Here is a 20,454-nt window from a genome sequence, read left to right as displayed (position 1 = left end):
ATGACGAGCGTAAGTGGTGAGATTTCATAAGTTTATTGTTTCTAACCATTTTTAGATCTTAGAAGGGCAAACCATAAAATTTAAATTAATTCAGTACTTTTTCAATCATTCACTTGTGTTAGTAGGCAGGGCTGCAAAAATGTGGCTGATATTTGTCCAACACAATGCTCTTAAGTAACTGCCTAAGCTAATTCTGAGCAGAGCAGCTCAGGTACTTGTTGATGCACTGTATATGTATTGCATCATCCCTTTATTTTTATGAAAGGTACCTTGATGTTGCTTTGAAGAAAAACTGTGTTTGGATTGAAAGTAGGCTGGGCTCTGATGCCAGCTCTGGTGCCAGTGCTCCGTGTGTACAAACAAGATGCTTCTTCAGGGAGGAGCTAGGGCTGGAAACTGGTCCAACCTGCGTTGAATTCTGGTTGTTTAGACCACTTAAAGAGCAGTTCACAAACAGGAAAGAGTTAAAACCGAGTGAACTGAGCTGCTCTGTGGGCAAGGGTATCCGGCCGACTGGCAATTGTGGCAAGAAGCCCTGTGCATGCCAACTGAGGGGCCTGTTTGCAGGGTAGTTAGCTTTTACATACTGACATCTTGCTATAGAAAAATAAGAATTGTTTTGAGGTTTGTCTTTGCACCTTGTCCTGCCACTCAAGATTAAATCTCTCAGACAAAACAAGCTGTTTGGGAGGCGGACCAAGAATGCCTTTACAGTGAAGAAAAATAAAAACACTCAGCCAACTGTGATTAACTATTGAATGCAAAACACTCCCTGGGTTTTGTTTATTTGTAGACTGTAGAAAAAGCTCACAAACTATGCCATGCTTTCAGTGTGAAAACACTTCAGCCTCTGCATCCCTCTGTTGCTGGGGGAAGGAAAGGATTTTGCCCAAGCCGGTTCAGGAGGGAGCTTTTTTTTTTTTCATTTCTCTAAGTGTTGTTTATTTGTTTTTGCAAAGGCGATGTACCCAGCTTCCTCCCATTGTGCATATTCCTGCCTCCAGCTGTTCGAACCTGAGCTGGACTTTGGCTCCCTCCCCTCTCACTCCACTGGGCAGGACAGGCTGAGAGCACCCAGCTCAGGCACAGTGCTGCCAGATACACAGAATCCCTCTGTCTTCCAAATGCTGTCCACATGAGCAGAGGGAGAAGTTGTCATTAAAATAAATTAAAAAAAAAAAAAGCCAAGAAAGTGCCTGTGAGCAATTGCTTATTGCTTGCAGGCAGCTGTGAGCATCCCCAAATTTTGAGGCAACCTCTGGAAATGACAGTGAAGGAGCCCAAGCCCTTTGCAAAGTCCTTCGTGTGTGTATTTACCTGTTCATCTTAGCAAATGACAACGTGCAGGTGTACAGCCACGTTTTAGGTTTCAGGGAAGGGACAGAAAGTGGGTGCTGGCAGCCAGAGAGGGAGGGAGCAGAGGCTTACTGGCACTGTGCTGCTGTGGGCCTGAACAGCACTGCTGGGAATTGTGTTTGTACTGGAAGGGCTGAAGGTGGAGGTGAGTACGTGGAATTGTGCAGGATTGCTCTTCAAGGTCAAGGAAATGCAGAAAGTAAACAGTGTTAATTGGGAAAGAAAAACAGGATTATTAAGACTCCTTTGGCTCCAGTTTTCTAAATTGCAGGAGTCAAGGCGTTTGTATTTTGTCATTAACTTATTAGTGCATCTTTAAATGCAGTGCAGGACAGGTCTGTTGGGAATTTTAATACTTAAAGCTGCACTTTCATCCCTCCACTGTACACAGACATAACTGAGCTCTCTAAGGGAAGGACCATACTGTGCAGATTCTTAACACTGGTTATCAATGGCAGATTAAAGCACAAGCTCTGCAGTGGTGCCTTCTGGCATCCCAGTACCACACATTTCATGGTGAAAGCAGAATCAGGGCTCCTCAGTCCCAGCTGCCCAGGCTGAGCCCCCATCACTTAAGTAGCAAAACTGTAAAGGGGACTGCCTTAACAGCAGAACAGTCAGAAACAGGCAATGAGATTTGGCCCAAACAGACTCTGACTTGGGAGCCAGTTGCCTTCTATGAAACATGAGCAGTATGCAGTTTTTCAATGCAGGATAAGGTGCTCCTCGGTACAGCTTTTTTCTCAGGCTTGGGCTAGAAAGCCTTTTGGTCCAGTTACTGCAGGTGTGATCAAGTGATCAGGACACACTTGCATGCACAGATATGTCAGAGTTTGGCGGTTGTTTTGTTTTGTTTTGTTTTGGGGTTTTGGTTTTTTTTTTTTCTTTTTTTACTTCTAGGGCTATTTAGCTTATTTTGTTGACAGAAAATATAAAGCCAGTTCTGGCCACTCCCTGAAGTCCCAGGGAACAGACTGCCAAATTAACTCTTCCCATCATTTTACAGTGTGACTCTTTAAAGACAAACCAGGATCCAAACCCCACTGCAGCAGTTTCTGTGTATGTGAGCAGCAGAACTGATAACATCTAATCAGCCTCTTTGCCAAGGCAAGACAGCAAGAAGTTCTTGCTTTATAACATTAAAAATGCTTTGTAGTTATATAGGACTTTTCATGTGAGGACATCAAAGTGCAGTACAGGTATTAATTAATTAATTAGGTTTCACAACACCCTTGTGAAGTATTTGTGTCCATTTTACAAACAAGGGACTGAGGCAGAAAGCAAGGATGTGATTTGTCCAGGGTGTTCCGTGGCAGGACAGGAGCCAGGCCCAGCTGTGGTTCAGCCAGCAGCACTGCTCCCACCCTGTCTGGAGCAGGGGGAAGCTGTGTCCAGTCTCACTGTGAGAGTGGGAAATGGCTCCATCCTCAGCCTGAGCCTCTCCTGCCAGGTCCCACTGGCATTGCCTGGGAGCAGGGTGCTGAGAAGGGCAGTGCAGAGGCTCCTGCAGCCCCCTGGCCTGTGCAGCCCAAGCTGCACATCCCGTCCCGCAGCCCAGCACCACGGGCCCAGGAGGGCAGAGTGGGAATGGCACAAGGCTGAAGGCAGTGGCCTCTCCAAGAGACTCAGGGCTCTTCATCCTGCTCCATCACCAGCAAAGCCATACCCTGAGTCACCAGGTATGAGATTTCAGTCCTTTAGATTATTGCTGAGAGCTGGAAGGCTCTTGACACTGGTTGGGAACAGGCAGGGTTTTCCCCTGGAGTTCACTGCCAACCATGCAGGCATCACCCACCTTGGCTGGCATCACCCAGGGCCAGGATGCTTCTTCACCTGCCTCTTGGGAGGCTCCAGCTGGTGCCAGTTGTGCTCAGCCCCCATCTCTCGGTCACCTGCAGGAGGAGGCAGTCCATGCCAGTCTTGTCAAAAACAAGGAAGCAAAGAAGAAGCTGCTACCATGACTCTCACATGGCTGAGAGGAGCCACCATGCAGACAGAACTCCTAAATATTCCCTTCAGCTCCAAGCAAGGTGCCCAAACCCAGTGGGAAAAGGACAGTGCTCAATAGCTCTACCTCCTACAAAACCTCTCAGAGGGCAGCACAAGCGTGCCTGGGAGAAACAGGTTTGGGCAAGGGCAGCACGTGGGGCTGGGGCTGAGGGCAAGTGGCCAGACTGGAGGCCTCTCTCCCAACAGGAGCAAGGTGGGGAAGAACTTGCATGCTGCTGCTCAGCTGGCCTGCTCCAGCAGCAAGGTATTCTGGCCTCTCAGGAAATGGCCCAGAGCTCTTTGATCATCAGAGAGAATAATGGAAAAAATTTGATTTAATAGAGGTCAAATTTACATAGATTCCATTGGCTAAATGGGAAAAATCTTAAAATAGAAGATGTTCCTTAAAAAAAATTAAGACCAGATGAGCCTTGTCCAACTGAGAAGCATAAAATGTTCTTTGTAGCATGTTGTGGTTATTTTGTAATAACCATGCATTACACTGATATGTAATTGCATGCAGGGAGAACAGGAGTAGTGTGTAATGTAGAACTGCCAGACACCATCAGCTACTATGAAGTAAAGCCTACTCACAATAGTCCATGTTTTTTTGATACATCAGTAATTCCCTTCCTTGTGTCATTTTCTGAGCAAGACCTCTTTTTTCCTCCCTCCAAATTTTGAACCCATAACTTTGAAGGCATCTCATTTTTCATTCACTCTGCTTGAATCCTTAGTGAATAAGGGTCTACAGTTTGTAAATGAACTATGCCAGAAGACAACATAGTATCAACTGTCAGCTCTCCTTAACCTCATCCAAATTTTTGATGTTTTGACTGAACTGAAATGTGGAAAATCCTCTAAAAGCACCTAGGGAAAAAAAAAAAGACAACAAATCCAGTTGGCCAAGGTATGGTCTTCAGGCCCCAGATGAAATACAGCATTTAAGCACTTGCTTAACTTACTAATTGAAGTCAATGAGATTTCAAGCACTTTGCTGAAATAGGAGATTCCATGGACAAGGTTTGTGCCAGTACATTTGTAATACAGAAATAAAGTGGTGCCGGGTTTATTTTGGCTCTGGGTTTCTTTGTGGTGGTGATTGACAAATCCACAGAATTGGACTAACACCAGAAAGGTTATGACTATAAGAGAAGTGATGACAAGAAATAATAAATTTTGAACTGGCAAACACTTTAACTTGGGCAGACTGTAAACCTCTACGTAAGGAAAGAAACAGGTCAGTTTATGCTGATAAATGCACTCTTTTCAGGAAGACCTCCAGTTAACCAGCAACTAATGTGCTGGGACAGCTAAAAATTTTGAAGCAAATCCTGTTGTAAGTGGTGTAACTACACAAAGCTTTTGGAAACAGACAGGTTTACATCACACAATAGTCTAGTCATATAATCTTATAATCATTTTGAAAAAGAATCATTTCCTGGAGAAAAAGCTTTGTGCCTTTGCAATGCAGGCAATAGGACAGAGCTCAGCATGGTAAGGGATTTCATGTCTGTTGCTGGAGGATGTCCAAACCCACCCCACTAACCAATAAATCACTAGCTAATTGAAAAGATTCACAGAAACAGATTACAACATCAAGGATGGAACCAGTACGGTAGGAATTAGACTGACAGTGTCCATACGTAGGGTGTGGTATCAAAAGATGATCTTACAGCCTGCCCCCACTTGCCCTTCTCCCTCCTCTTCCTCCTCCTGCCACTCCTTGCTGCCTGATCGCTCCCATCATCGTCCTGCTGGCTCTAGTGCATACCTGGTCACATGGAGTTAGTTCAACTCACTAAACCAGAAAAAAAAATTAAAAACAAAAAAAGCTCAGCATTTTTCGGGTGGGTTCTTTTTTTTCTCATTTTAGTGAGTTGACTCATTATAGCTCCATCAGCCAATTCCAGCAGGGAGAGCGTGGCTGGGGAACCTTGGTCCTACTGTGGATAGAGGCAGTTATTCTGGCTTTGGCCACCTCGTGATACCTTGACTGTGGCATGGCAATTTCCACTTTACTGACACAGGACAACATGGACAAGTTATTGCCGGTACATCAAAGACCTGGAAAAAATTAATCAACAGCACCTCCGAGCTATTAGGCATAGACTGTAGTTAGATAAAATCATAAATAATGAAATCCCATGAAGTTGTTGCATAACAAGTATTGAAGCAAAGCTCATAAAACTCTTTTCCTGCTGCATTTGAGCCTTTTCCTTCCACAGAAAACATCGTTTTCTAAAAGTGATTTTTTGGGTTTTTTTTATTAGCAAACTCCTGCTGGGCAGAGGCGGGAAGGGCCCCAGCCCATGTGATGTCAGGATAAATATGTGGGAAGCCAATGCAGCAGAAAATCCAGCCAGAGGAATGTCTGGTGCAGAGCGAGTGGTGCAGGAGCAGGCTGGCTGCCTCCCCCCGTCCACAGCGCCTGCGAGGTGCTTGGGCTTGGGCTGGCTGGGAGGGCAGCACAGGTGAGCTGCACGGGCTCAACCCCAGCTGTGGCTCCAGCTCTCCCTCCTCTAGGGGAATGCATCCCAAAATGCGTGTTCCCTTCCCAAAGGCACGCTGAGCAAGGTGAAATGGATGGGCCTGTCTATCTGATGCAGAAGCAATTAGCCTGGGCTTTAATGAAGGATTTTAGCATCTGAGTGTAGGAAACCTTAACAAAAGACCTTTGCATTAGACTCTGCAAATTTGTTGTAAGCAACAAGTAACAAGAGCAGATTTAGAGATAAAGATAATGAAAAACACTGCATTCTCTTGCCCAAAAGCCTATAAATCAAGACCTTGGCTCTTCTCTGCAGAAATGTGCTCAGATGTAATTGGAAACAGGCAACGCCGATCTGAAACACGCGATCGAGCTCAGTTTGCAATGGCTTGGGTGCTGAGGCTTCCAGAAGTAAAGAAGAGGCTCTCCCTTCCTGATTAAGTGGTCAATAACTGTGCCACCGTCCTGCCTGGCCATTTTATCTGAGGCTGCCCAGGGATTCCTCAGCAATGGAAGGTGGCCTCGAGTCCTGTGGGTGAGGAGGCCCCTGCAGGGCCTCCACCATTGCACGCAGGACAGGCAGGGGGGCCTGGCAGGGACCTGGGCTGGCAGAGCCACGGGGCAGAGGGCCCTCTGCACGGGGAGGAAGAGGAGGGGCTCCTCCGGCCTGGAGCCTGGAGCAGAGGCTGCGCAGTGCCACCACCATGCTAAGGGTGTTTCCTCCCCACGTGCAGCACACCCACATCGGCTCCCCTTCTGGGAGACCACCCCGAGCCTTGCTTCATGGGGGGAGACGTTCCCCTCACCTCCAGCACGGCCATGACGAGGATCCTCCGTGATGAAGAAGAGTCACCCACTCAGTTTCTTCACTCTGGGCAGTGTTCATGGCACAGAGCCTCAGCTGTGGTGGCTCTGTTTGCACTCAGAGGCCAATTGGCTGTCCAAAAGACAATTGCATGGGAAAGTTGTGCCGGCGCAAGACAAATCGTCAGTTTACCACCATCACACACCTCGTATAGATATTCTTCAGTTTAACTGCCACTGCTGTGTAAAGTGCTTATTTCAAAGTGAAAAGGCTGTTTTTATCCAGAACTGTCCAGAAGACGTCATAGTGCTGTAATTATATCAGTAATAAACAGCGAAGCTGCCATGGAAAGAGCAGCAAGCACAGTAAGGAGTTCTGCAGGGTGCTGGTGCCAAGCCATATCAAGGCAATAGAATTTATAGCCGCTATTATCTGCGTGAGGTATATTTATGACTCCCCTCCCTGTTGCTCTGCTATCTTCAAATCTCACAATATTTGTATATTAATTCCCACAACATTCCTGTAGGTAAAGAAATTACAAACAAGAAGCCCAGTATTGGAGCCTCTTCATGCAACATGAAGTAGGGTTTGGAAGGTGGGGAAACATGAGACATTTTCAGCAGTTACAGGTACATCCATGAAAATTAACCAAATAATGTGATCTAAGTAGTTGGGCTATCTACAAGGTAAACAGCTAAATTCCTCTGGGTTGGGCTGTGCAAGAGTTCAGACTAGATGATGACAGTGAGTCTTTATCACTTTAAAAATATACCTGAACTTGCTACCAACACAACACTCATCTGAGACTGCTTGATACCGGATGGTTGGAGGCATAGGAAAAGGAAAGTGTTCCAAGCACTGAGATTCATAACAGGAAGGGGAAATAATAAGCACATTTTTTAAAATGAAGGTTTGATCATTTGAGGTTTCAAATAGTATTTAAGTTCTGTCCCTAATTCCTCAACATGTGGTTTGTTATGCATTACTTTCAGAAACTACTAGTCTCACACAAAACAGCAGCAGGTACTGCTACAGGACACTGGATAAACGAAACAGCATTCCTTTTCTGGTACTTAGAAAGCCTTCACACTGATACATTGAGTTTATACTTTCATGTCATTTTTGCCTAAATTTTTTGCTGTGATGTAGATTGCATTGTATTCCAAAATGAAAATAACTGGTTTTTTCCCCCGTTCTTCAAATGTGATCTTCTAGGGGAGGACACCCTTGAGCATAGTCCAGCAGGCTCAGCCAGTGTGCAGTCTGAGGCTGTTCTCTGCAGGAGGATTTGCAGACTGGCAACTGCAGCTGAGAATTCCTCCTTCTGTGCCCGTCCCTGAGTCCTGACACTTGCTCTTGGGCAAGTCTGGCCTCAGTTCTCCACACTGTTCAATGACAATAATTATTCATACTTACTTTGGTGAGTTTAATTAATACTTTGAGATCCTTGGATGAAAGAGTCTGTTGACAGACAAAATGCTTTTATGGTGACTGTCAAATTAAGGTCCTCTGAGCTTCCTCAGCAATTGAAGAGTTAATTAGCTCATGCCAGGAACCTGCCGGCCTCAGCAGAGACAGGGTGCTGGGTTTGAAGGTGCCCATCCCTGGCCTTTGTTCACTGGGGCAGCTTTGTTGAAGGAACTCCTTCCCTATTCATACTTCTCAGGAGATAATGACCTTGTAATGCACACATGCACGTTGCATCTTCCACCTGGTTGTGTTGTAACCATTTTCCTCTCTGTGGTGTGTATCCCACATCCCAGCTGGTGGGGAGGTTGGTGTCAAGTTCCTGCTGCCAGACTTAGGCCGGGTCACTTTTCCTCCATGCTTGAGGGACACAGCTCATCCCCTAGACAAGTACTTTTATCCACAGGTGAGAACCTTCCCAGAGAAGCCCAAGACGCTGGTGCTGGGGTGACAGGCAGGGAGACAAGCTGAGCTCTTCAGTGAAGGAGGTGCTGCCCAACTGCCAGCAGGAAACCAGCTGCGTTTCCTGGGCAGGTCCCAGCGTGGCAAGGCACACACGAAGGAGGCACCCATGAGTAAACCCTGCATTCATCAGGCATGGCGTCGGGTCTCTGTGTAAAAGATAAGGGAACTCTGTGCCTCCCTTGGGGACCCCATCCTTGAGCACAACACGGGAAATCAGAAATTATTTTAGCAAAGGGGAACTTAGTCATGGTTTTGGTCAGACACCACAGTTGTACTCTCAAAGCTGAGATGAGCAAAAGGCCACGACGTAGTTTCCCTTTGCAACCTTTGCCCTTCCCCACATCATGACAGCTTCAGGTGGGCAGCACTCGAGAGTGGTGCCTGCAGACCCCACTCACTGTGGCTCACACAAGGCTGAAAAAGCTCATCATAAGCTGCTGTATGGGCAAAACCTCACACCCAGAGGAGTCACAGCATTGTGCTGGTGCTAGTTCAGCTCAACAAGGGTCTGCAGAGGGAGAAAGTTATTAAAGTCTTGGGATGACTTGTGAGAAAAGAGGAGCTGTCCTTGCCAGGACAACCACAGAGAGGACAAAATCCAGGGTAGCAGCAGCTGGGCTCCCTGATTTCACAGTTCACCTCCATGTCAGCATCAGCCCTGGCAGCCTGGCTGGACTGCATTGCCCCATTCCCCACCGCCTGTGTGAAGGGGATGAGAGTGGCTGTGTTTGCACAGGTGATGGCAGTTGTTTACCTTCTGCGTCATTCTTTCTCTGGGCTGGTTGCTGGTTTCCTTTCTCTGCTCCTTCAGTGTGCACTAACGCAGCCTTGCACTGCCTGTGTCCGGCACAACCAAGCCTGCCTGCCTCTTGGTTCACGGCTTTCCTGTCACACAGCTTTTGCTGGGCTGGTGTTTGCCATGGCAGAGCATGGTGCCTGCTTTTCCTGCACAGACCATGGATATCACCAGCAATGTGTCCTCAGGGACATCTTCCAGCTGAGCACAGAAAGAGGCACTAATAAAAGGCACACCAGATATTTCCTTCCTGTTGCTCTCCAAAAGTATCTAAGAACATAAAGTGCAAATCTGGTACTCAAAGTCCTTCTTTCTGACTAGCTCTCACCTGGGAAAAATCCCCAAACAAAATCAATCGTTCCTTTCCCTGGGTAGGAAATACTGCAGTTTGACTCATGGGATTTTAGACAGCCCTTCAAATGCGTATGTTTACCAAAAGGCAGCATCTTTTGCCCCAGCTCTTTGCCCTTTGAAGCAGCCTGGGGAAGGGAATGTGAAGGTTTCTTAGAACATTAAAAGTAGTAGTGAAAGTCACAGGGCCTTTTTCCTTTATAGAATTGAAGCTGAATTTGAGCAATAACCCTTCTGATGTCTCCAGGGGGAGGAGATGTGACGTCTTGAGGTAAACCACACATCCCGTAACTACCACTGTGCCATTTGTGAGCGCTGCCTCGCTACAGAAGTGGCAGAATTGCTTTTCAGCAAAAGTCACCACGTTTTTTGAGGGGAACAGTTCCAGTCAGAGAAAGACCGGGTGGCGGGGAGAAAGAAAACCCGACCGCAATAAAGCAGCCATTGAACCTGAAAGGAAAAAGACGTCAGCATCTCCGGCAGGGGCTCTCCTTTTTTCCTGGTATATCCGTGAACCATAATTATGTGGAAAGAAGTCGTGGGTGGGATTGGCTTACTTACTGATGATGAACTTTATAACTTAATGCCGTTACGTTGTGAGGGAAGAAGGTTGGGCTCACCCACCTCGTGGGACCTGCAAACTCAAGGAGGTGGCTCAGAGATGAGCACACACCTGCACGTGCTCATTAGCTTTCATCCAAGCGATGGGGTCGAGGCAGAACCGAGAGTGAGGGTGCTGCCTCCCAGCTGGCTGAGCCAAGGGGTGGTGAAAATTTGGGAGCAGATGGTCAAGGAGAGCAGAGGAAAAACCTAGGTGCTGTGTGAGCTGAGCTGCATCCCATTTACTTAAGCAAGAGAGATCATGGAAGGGTGCACAGCTCCGGCAGAGGACAATTTGGAGCTCCTGAGATCTCAGTGATTCAAAGGTCTGCAGAGACCTAAGGAGGAGAGCCTGAGGGAATGCTGGTGCTGAGGGCTGCAGGTGAAGACTGGAGGACTCTTTCTGTAGAGTTTGTGCTCTGCAGAATTTGAGGTGAACAGTGCAGTTTGTTGAAATCCTAAATCCCCTGGTTGGAACACACAAGAAGGAAACTGGAGCCAGCAGAATGGAGTTGGAAGATCTTGAGCACCTTGGGGTTGAGCCTGGGGGCAGATGCAGTGCTGCCCCAGACCTCCCAGGTTCGAATGTCAGAAGGTGGCTGCTGGGAGCCCATCTGAGGGATGGACCTTAGGAGGGCTTCTCAACCCCTTGCTAGGTCATCTCCAGCCCCACCAGTCTAAACAAACATTACCATAACAGTGAGGTGGCCGAGGAATGACTGTAGGCAAGGTCTCAGGTGTGACCTGGTCTCTCTCCAAGTCTGCGACTGAAATAGAAGTCTTGGTATATCTGCAGCTGAGGACTGAGGTGTGCTGTCCAAGTTAAGGAACAATATACAGCTCTGGAATGGCATGTGTTAGGGCTTTGCTGAGGAAGATTTTACCACCACTGGCTGCACTAGAGGTTGCTTTTTTGTTCTTTAAGGGTTGCATTTTGCTAATTATCTCTTCTGATCTACAAGTTTTGGTACATTGCTGTCCCTTCTCATCACTGTTCTTCAAACAAACTGGCAGGGGAAAAATGTGACCATTCATTACACTGATACAAATCCAATTCTTGTCACTGGTGGAGCATTTACCTGTCTCTAACATCTAGGATAACCACACTTCTAACATTACAGCACTCAGTGGTGTTCCCTGACACTTTTCTCCTGTCTGCAATCACCAAGCACTGCAGGGACATGCCAGGAGGGATACACCATTGGCACTGCCAGATGTTCCTGCTACTTCTTGACCCACAGCCACTCAGCCACCAGCAGTGGGACTGCCTGCTCTGCTGGCAAAACACATCCATGTGTCTGATATGCCAATGCCCATGTTTACAGGCTCCCTGAGCCAGCAAGTCCAGGGATTTTTAGGTGGCTGAACCTCCTCCTGTTTTTTCAGTGATTCTGGCAAACAGTCAAGGAACAAAAGCTAAGACAGCCAGTTCCCGTTTGCGGGCACGTCCCTACATTTCAGTGTGGCAAACCTTGTGATTTAGCAAGCAAGAGCCTTCTGCCCCAGGGCTGTTAAAAGCTGTGCTTTTTAAAAGAAAAAAAAATAAAACAAACCTGTCAAGACTTCCAAGAATATTAGAAAAACACCAGCATAGATGGGCTGCAAGACTGGGATCAGGCTTTCATCAATGCCTCTACAGAGGGGTATTTGCAGGCTGTAAGGCTTTTTAAAAAGCTCCCATGAGCTTTCTGTTCAGTCCTTAGACAAGTTTGTCCTTAAGGAGAAAGGAAGAAAACACCAGAGGCTTTTGCTACCCTCCTGAATAATGCTTCTTTCTGATACCATTTGCTGTTTTTCTCCCCAGAAGTGAGTACCCCAATGTCTGAAGTGGAAAATGTTGGCTCACAGGACAGAGTTCACTGGTGGAAAAGGACACATTTAATCAATCTAGTGTAATACTTTCCACTCCTGCAAGCAGTGGCCATGGCTGGTGGGAGCCTGAGCCTGATGTGCTGTGCCTCCTAGCCAGGATTGGCTCCTGGCATGGACTGAGCAAATTCTCAAACACCAGGTCCCCGTGGGCTCACAGGTGGGCACATGTGCATGCATATGTGCATGCAGGTGTGCACATGCGTGTGTGTGCATGTGTGTGCCCTGCACAGAGTCCCACAAGGTGTTTGTGCCAAGGCAGATCCACTGTTCAGCTGGTTACTTGGTTTCAGTGCTGCACCAGGCTGGCAAGGGGCAGCAATGGGGAAAATTATGGTACCTCTGCAGTGGTCCCAAGCTGCCTCAGGAGGAAGCAGCTGGTGAGGACCAAACCTCCATGGTTGCTACAGTTTCCCGCACAGGGTCACAAGCCCAAAGGCAATGTCATGAGTGGTGGCATCCTTGTGTGGAAGGAGGGAAACCTACCACTTCTCTGGGGTGCTGGATGCAGCAGAGATGTGGCTGGTGGTGGTCTTGGACACCTGACCCTCACAATGTCACGGTTAGCTGTCCTTGGATACAGCCTGGTGGCCCTTGCACCCACCTGGGAGATCTCTGCCTGTCCTTTTCCTGCAGCTGCTGGCTCTGCCCGCTTCCTCCTGCCAGCCCCAGCCTCGGGCATCGCGGCTTGTCGCAGCCTGTGCCCGCACTGCTGCTGGCGGCCGAGGGCAGCAGCGACTGAGGACTGAGCAGAGGGGACTGGCCCCTTACACCTCCTTCTTGGCTGACATTTTACGTGCAGCCAACACTGGCAGCGAAGTGAGAGATTGGCGCCGAGTACCCGGTTGTGCGTGTCAAACCAGGCACCTTAAAATAAGAATCCATTTCTAAAAACCCAAACACGGCGTCTCCCTGAATCGGTGCACGATGGTGCTGGTAGGACAGATCTGTGGCGTGGCACCCGCTGCAGGGCTGGTACCCAGAAAGCCAGGGAGCAATCTCCTTCTCTGTTATACAAACAGGTATTGCCTTTGGGAGCAGGATCCGTTTTAACATACTTATTGCGAGAATGAAAGACAAAAAAGCAGAGTCCTCTGCCAAGAGCAAGCGAAATGGGCATGCTTTTTGAAGAACTACCACAAGACTGATTACCTTTCCAAGTAATTAAACGTTGTGAAAGGTTGTTAACGTGCCGATAACAGACAGCTTTGCAAACCGCCGGCACAGCACGATCTGCGGGACAGCAGCGGGCGGAGCGCGGGGCTGCGCCGCCTGCGGGCCCTGCAGGCCGCACGGGCCCGCGGGGACCGGCCTGCACCAGCCAGCCCGGGTCCCCCAGCTTCTGCCTGGGCCTGACAGGCTGCAGGGCTGATTCTGGCTGCCAGAGGGGCTGCCAGGCCACGGCTGCCCGCCCCAGCTCGGCCGGCGGCCTGGGGCCCGTCCCTGGCTGACCCGTGGTGCTTCTCTGGCATCTCGGCAGCACCTCTGCTCCGGAGCTGCTGGTGTTGTAACATGTGCCATGAGGCCCGCTGGGGAAGCAGGATTACTGAGGGGTGGGATGCCTTTTCCTGAAGCCATATGGGCACGCATGCATCAAAACTGGGCCCACCAAGCCCTCAGCCACTGCTGACCCCCACCCTTTTGATGGCTCCTGGGAGTTTCCCCTGTGTGTTTACCCCAGCTTCACCCTACAGCTCTTCTCTTGTATCACATCCCTCTCTAAATACCCTTTCCCTGTAGCCTGGGACAGCACTTGCTGGTCCCAGCTCCTGAGGAGCTCCTGAATTTCTGTCATGACCCCAGGATCACATCTTAGCCAGAGGGATGGTAGGTGGGCCCTTGTTCAGAGCAAGCACCTCCTGGTCCTGCCCTGAGACCTCAGGTGGAACAATTCTGCTTTTTCCTTGTCTTTCTGTACACAGTAGCAGGCGGAAAAATGCACAGGAAAGAAAAGTGCAGGGCATGGTGGAAAGATTCAATAACATCCTGGGTGGGAGCATCCTTGTAATGCTACAACAGCTAGCCCAGCATTAAAAATACTCTGTAGCTTTTCCTGGACGTGGTGTTGATGTAATATCACGCATTGCTTTAAAATAACTTAGAATGCCTTTGACATAGACTGTGTGTAACTCAAGCTTCTGGGTCACTCCTGAGAGGAAAGATGCGTGCTAATGTCCTTAGAAATAATTTGATGGGCGAAGGTGTGGGTGTGAATGTCTTTGAAATGGGTCTTAATGTCTCTACTGACTTTGGGCAGCAGGGTTGTTGCAGAGCCCAGACAGCTTGGCTGCACCCTGAACAAGGGTCTGCACAAGGCTGAACTCCTGAATTTTGGAGTAAAAGAGTAGTTCAAGAGGGCAATAGTGCTGTACCTTCCTAGTACCTCGGCCAATGGGGAAAGGAAGAGGGCAACATGCGGCCGGGAGTGAGGGTAAAAGGAGGCTGAGCCCTCCGAAACCTCGAGCGTGTACCCCGGTGGCCTCTCCCTTTATTCGAATAAAGTTGAAGGACTCCTCTGTCTCCTTTTTGGACATAAACCTCTGGCGTTTGTGGACTTTCCTGACATTCTGGTGCTTTCAAAAACCCCATTCTGCATTCCTGATCAAGTCAGGAGTTGATTACAGGAGATGTTTAGACTAGGACTTTAAGGTAACAGTACATAATAGCAATCTCCACCTCACATCCCAGATAATCTGGCGAGTGCTGCTGTTACTTAAGTGTTACTTAAGGCAGCCACTCTCTGCAGCGTGAGCACCGTTTCAGCTTCGTGATGTCACCAACAAAATGTCCAAAGCAGCAAGAAGCTGAAATCCAACCACTCCATGCTCCATAGTGGCTTATAATATTGTAGCTAGTTTGGAATCAACAGGTTCACAGAGACCCGTGACCCCAGGTCTGCAGGGGATGGGGACCTCAGCCAAAAGGAATGCCACCACACTGTTTCCCGGAGTGAAGCTGCACACGTCTGGGTTTGGTGTCATGTACTGGCACAGTGCTGTGCCACCCTTTACAGATGGATTGCTGGAGCAGAGCCTCTCCTGGATGGCAAGAAAAAAAGAAGCCCCTCCCAGGTGATCAGATGCATCCTTGGTCCGTTTTCAGTTCAAAATGCCCACATTCTCAGAAACCATCAGTGCTCCTAACGGATGTTTCTTTTCCAGGGATGCCAGAGGACCAAGTGGCTCAGGAAGATGGAAGGAGGCACTGGATTGCACAGACACCCACGGAATGGAGACGAGCCAGGCCATGCAGGGACACCAGCCAGCTCCAGTGCCGCTGCCCAGACTGGAAAGACTCTCCCTCCTTCCAAGGTTTTCAGCAGTGCACAGGTCGCTATGATAGGAGACAGAAAGGACACTTTGCAGGTTCAGTCAACAAATCATTTTACCTTTGCATTTCAGCTGTCTCTTCTGCTCCCTCCCTGAAACCCCGCCACTGCCTTGAGCCATGTCTGCAGGCACTGTGCTAATCAATATTACTTGGTGGGGAAAGTAAGTCTCACTTATTGGCCACAAATTCCCCTGAGTGCTTGTGTCAAAGTCTGTCATGTCAGCTGAAGGCAGGCTTACCAGCAGAAAGGTCAAACTGCCTCAGCTAGATCTGAGCTCAGCCATTAACTCCTGTGTGCTTATCTGCCTCCCACTATCAAGAGAACTATCCTTGTGCACTGCACACCTCCCTCCTTCTCCTCCTCATCCTTCTCCTGGGTGCTGTGCTGCCAGGGAGCACTTTGGTGGGGCTGAATCACTCAGGCAGGAACAATGAGCTGTCTGATAAGCCCAGCTGGGTGATCCACTTGGCCTGCACCACGTTTCAGGGAATAACCTCAGAACCCCTCAGAGCATGGATACTGGCTGGAGCCCATCCCACCATCCCAGGCTGCAGTTGCATGGGGCTCGGTGCCCCTCATCAGCATGGCTGTGGCTTGGTCGTGTTTGCCCCTGAGCAGGAGCACTTCAGGTAAGAAGTCCTCAGCATCTGTTCAGCTGAGCTATGGGGGCACTGGCAGGAGTGGGATTTTCTACTCCTAAGGTAGTTTTTCAGTCCTTTCCACTGCTCTGACACGAGAAAATATGATTGTGAAGCCCTGTTCACAAAATACAGCAAGAAAATATTCAAGTCTCTTTCCAGACGGGGCAATGGGGAAGGATCCAGGTTCAAGCTCAACAGGGCAGGGCACCCACCCCATAAAAGACCTTCTGCTGGGACTGTGCTGGCAGCACTGCCTGGGATCTTTTGGGGAAGTCCCTGGGCTGCAGAGTGGATGAGCCTCGTTTGGCCGTTTGGCTTCTGATACCAGAGGTGGTGTCTCTGCAGGAGGCAGGAGCAGGGCAAGGCAGGCTCTCACGGTGCTGAAACAGGTTTGGAGCTGGGCAAACAAACACAAGTATCAAGATAAGACTGTTCATCTTGTGCCAAGAGGTGTCTTAGAGGGATCTCTGTTCCCGTCTCTCACATCCCGTGTACTCTGGGGCTAGGAGAGAGCTTGTTCGTCCCTAGGCAGGCATCTCCTGAAGCTGTTTTCTGCTTCCCTACACCAGCAAAATGCCTTAAAGTGTGCGTTGTGGTCACCCCTAATAAGCCCTTGTTCCCAATCCATGTCTTGCACCTGCTGCTCTGTGGGTTGGTAGGATCTTTGTCCTGGAATGTGTTAAGAAGGCTGAAGCCATTTCTGCTTTGAAGTAGTTTGGCCTTGTTGGTGTCTGGGATCTCTGCAGAGCTGACCCTGTGGGAGCCAGCAGGACATCTGGCTGCTGCTCCCAGACCACGGCCATGCCACCAGCCTGACTAAGCAGTGCCCATCCTGCTGCAGGACTGCCTTGCTGCTTCCCCACCTGTATCCCAGGCCCTTGGCATCACCCAACCCTGCTTCAGAAAAGGGAAGAGCATCACAGCTTCTGGCTTTGTCCTGGGCTTTTATTTGCACCAGGACTGGAAAAGAGTTAAATTATGTCCACTACATCACCTGGCAGCAGTAAGAGTGGCAGCACTGGTGTCATTACCCTAAACTGGACAGTATGGCAGCACTCATCCTGCTGGGAATGTGGGGCAGAGCCTGCTGTATGCTTGAACACGGGGACAGTGTGGCTGCATTCAGCTGAGAACAATTGAGGGGAGTGCCTCCCTGCCCTAAAGATACACTGTGCTGCTGGAGGGAGGCCCCATGGCCCCATGCCTTGGGGTTATCAGCAGGGGAGAGGACTCCGTGGTCCAAGAGGACATGGGTAGGAAAAGCTCTGTGCTTGACAAAAAGTATCTGAGGAACCACATCCAGAGGCCCTTTGAAGGAGAAAACCTCCGTTCTCCCTTGGATATGCTGGAGTACTTAATAAATAACTGTAATTAAGCGTGAGGTGGTAGCTTAAGAGCTCGTTCCCAGGAGTTAACATCAAAACACTTGCTCTTAGCACTTTAAGAGACAATATGAAAGCAGACTTCACGCACAGATGAAAGCAGAATTGTCAGGAAGGGCTGGAGAGCCCTGGATATGTGTTTCTCCAGAGAGTTCAAGGAAAAGGTCTCAGGAAACAAAAGAGTCACTTGTGTAATAATGAACGGTGACAGAGAAAGCACCAATTTGCAGGGAGGTGGGAGTGAATTTTAAAACAGGACACGAGGAATTGTATGGGGAAGAGTTTGATTTGTCTCGATTGTCCTGCAGCTCCCCACACCCTACCAGCGTGCTTCAGTCTCACCTCTCCTGCAGCCACCCCTTGGTCCAGGAGCTTCCCTGCCCCACTGCAGGAACAGCCGCAGCACATCTGAGCTCTCTGACACTGGTGGCAATACACGTTTAAGGTGTTTACTGCAGGCTTCTTCACAGGAGATGTCGGAAGGGTTGCAAGAAGAGCAAGGAGAAGGAGAATCATGGCTGCAAATATTTTAAATCGAAAATCAATGATCTTGCCCTCAGGCAGGCGGCACGGTGCGGCTGGTGCAGCCCAGCCCTGCCGGGGATGCTGGAGAAGAGGCGCATACGGCCACGTGCTTGCCGAGGGCCAAGCCTAAGCTGCTGCGAAGTGCCCTTATCCACTGTTCCCGTAAAAACACCGTGAAAAGCATTCCCAGGTCTGGGTTTCAGGCTCCTAATTGCTGCCGAAATCGAGAAGCATGAGGAGCCAAAGTCTCATTTGCCTTACAATGATCCTCTCCTGCCCTGGAACCTGGGCTGGTCTTAATTTGTCTTTGGTTCAGGCAAGAATGGACTAGGCAGGCGTACATGTTATCTCTTGTTTTTTTGGAAGCAGGGAGCCTATTGCACAATGCAGCTTGGTCTGGATGACTATTAAAAATGCATGTGTCTGGGGTACTGAGAGCCAGGCTAGTCTGAGTTCCTTCAATCCAAAACAATAAGAAGTATTACGAAGGGACTGATACGGGAATGAGGAGACTCAATCGGACGGAATATTTTTTCCCAATGGGATGTACCAATCCCTTTTGTACGTGTGAGGCTGTCTTAGCCAGCAGGGTTTTGTGCTCCCAGGGCAAAAGGAGCTGCAGTGAAGTCAATGTAAATACACAGTAAAGCTTCAGCATCACGTCTGATGGGTGTGGGTCAGGAGCTGTCGGAGGGCAAGGTGGTGCCGGTCCAGCTGTGGCAGGGAGGTTCATCACCCCGCAGGAGCTGAGGGCTTGGCCTCAGGTGTGCGTTCAGCTTCCTGCATTTCTTACAGGGCTTTTAACCTGAGGATTTACAAGTGTCAACTAATTGCATCCACATTAGCTGCAGCCAAATATTAAAACAGCCCTCGAATGTAATTTCAAATTAGCTGTTCCCATACTAGGTCTCATGCAAATTTGGCAGGACAGGATAGATGTGCCAAAATTATGTTGGGATAAGGTTTGAAAACAACATTCAAAATGAGCATGAGCTGAAACATGAGGAGGGCAGGTAGTTTAGGGTTAATGAACTGCTGAAGATAAAGTATAGAAACAATTCTAGGAGGAGGGATGAAAAACACCTCTCTTTTCCTCTTGCAGAATGCTCCAACACTAATGCTCCAGCACCCCCATCTTGCTTCTCTGTTTCTGGCTGTCACTCTTTCCCTGCATACTTTTTTGCATTTTTCTTGCTGCTCAGCAGACTGGATTGTACAAGCCCACCAGCCTGATGTGAAACAGGACCAGAGGCAGGGTTGATGAGCTCAGGTGATGGCAGTGGTTCCTAACATCTGGAAGCCTCGGAGCCAGCGGCATCCTTCACCTGAGGGGGAGGCAGAGCAGGGGGTGGTGACCAGCCAAAACCCAGCCACGGCTTTTGTTAAGTTTATTTATTTTGGTGCTTGTTTTACCCTTTCTCTCTTCATTTCTTGACAGCTGCAGCCTGAGTCCTCTCACATCTTGAACTAATTCTCTTTCCAGCAGAAAGCAGCATGTGCTGATCACCTGCCACCCAAAGGGAAAAACACATCACGGCCTCACTGTGCCTGCTAGAGCACCTCTCCCCCTCCCACCCCTCACTCCTAGTGCACTTCGAGTTGGAAACATGGGTGTATTTTTACAGCCCTTTCCCCACCTCCCCCAAAGTCAGGTGCCGCCTGAAATAAGCCAGCTAATTTGGAGGGAGAATTTCAATTGCCTGAATAACGAAGGTGCTGAAAACTAAACTGCATCAGCAGGAATTTTAGTCCCAGATTCCTGGGTCAATGCTAAAAAATAACTGAGTTCTGAAGACTTAGCCCCCATGGGTGCCTCATTTCAGAGTTCCCCGAAGGCTCCAGGGTTGAGATGGGTGCTGCTTCTGCCTTCCAAGGAGCTCAGTGTGAGTGGAGGAAAGCCCACTGCTTTCAGATGGGCTCCTGTGGGAAAATACTTTGTCCGTGAGACAGCTTAAATGGGATTTTATAGCTTGAACTTAGATGACTTCTCCCTCCCTACCAGCAAAAAGGACTTGTCCAACGCTGGGCAAATCCTCCAGGGAGGGTGGAAACGAGACACTTGGTGTCTAGGAGTGGCATTGAAACAGTCTGTGAAGCAGCATCACTGCTGTATTGGCTGCAGATCACCTCGGAGCCCGCGTTCTCTGTGTGCACGGCTCTGCTCTATCTGCTTCTGCCACCTTCCAGCCTGTGCTAGTCAGTGACCTGGCAATGCCAGAGCCTCCCGCGGCGGGCTGGCACACTCCTTGTCCCACGAGTCCCTGCTGCAGGGAAGCCCAGGGCTGTCACCTGATGTTCCTGTGACATACTCTGGTTTGGAGACCTAGAGTGGCTCTGCAGATCCTAGGAAGATGGAGGAGTCCACTTAAAAAGTAAAAATAAATGT

This window comes from Passer domesticus, chromosome 3, assembly GCF_036417665.1.
Source record: "Passer domesticus isolate bPasDom1 chromosome 3, bPasDom1.hap1, whole genome shotgun sequence".
NCBI classification, from domain to species: Eukaryota; Metazoa; Chordata; class Aves; order Passeriformes; family Passeridae; genus Passer; species Passer domesticus.
Note: the sequence above shows the minus strand (reverse complement) of the source record.